Consider the following 732-nt stretch of genomic DNA (forward strand, 5'->3'; position numbering starts at 1 on the left):
GGCGTATCTCTGAGACACCTGCAGTTTCTTTTGACAACCAACTTTTTCTCATAATTCTCCTGACTATATCCTATTAAAATCCAAGTTGAAACGAGCAGTGATCTATGATGGAGAGCCCACAATCTTTACTCCAACACAATAGTGGCACAGAGTCAAGTAGCCACTGACACTACCTTTGGACTTCAGTAAAGGCAAAATAAACATCAGTACTTATATTCTGACAAGAAAGAGCTTTGGCTGCTTCCTTTTCTGAAGATGAATAACCAGGGATGTCTACAGGTTTTCTTTTGCTAAAATGTTTATATTGGAGATTTGTTTGCCTTTGCCAGAGTGCTGACATATGCAGAAGCCAAGAAAACTGCTGACACCAAATGGCAGAGATGCCTTTAACACATTTGCTGTAAACACAAACAGCAACTTAAAAAAAAAAAAAATCACCAGAGCACAAATTAAGATTTTTTTATGCATCTTAATGACAGAACTGGCAAACTATTATTTTAACTCAAACTTATTCCTAACAAAATGCAAATATCAGTGAATGGACCAAAGGGCACAAAGAGTCTTTATTTTCTCTTGAATTGAATGATATTCCAAAATTTGGTTTCATCAGGTACACAGAACCATGAATATTCAAAATAGTTAAGTTGGCCCTCTTCACCCCATGTTCTTTCATTCTAATTCCTATAGTTTCCCTTCACAAATTTCAGTCTGCATGTCATATTGAACATTATT

The 732-nt window shown here is 35.8% G+C and overlaps 1 protein-coding gene across 2 annotated transcripts in view; it reads right to left on the minus strand.

The window, feature by feature from the left end:
• LOC119593847 (transcription factor GAGA-like) overlaps window positions 1-732 on the minus strand; it is a 38,728-nt gene that overhangs the window by 37,062 nt on the left and 934 nt on the right. The gene's annotated exons all lie outside the window — the stretch shown is intronic.

This window comes from Penaeus monodon, chromosome 32, assembly GCF_015228065.2.
Source record: "Penaeus monodon isolate SGIC_2016 chromosome 32, NSTDA_Pmon_1, whole genome shotgun sequence".
In the NCBI taxonomy this organism is placed as follows: domain Eukaryota; kingdom Metazoa; phylum Arthropoda; class Malacostraca; order Decapoda; family Penaeidae; genus Penaeus; species Penaeus monodon.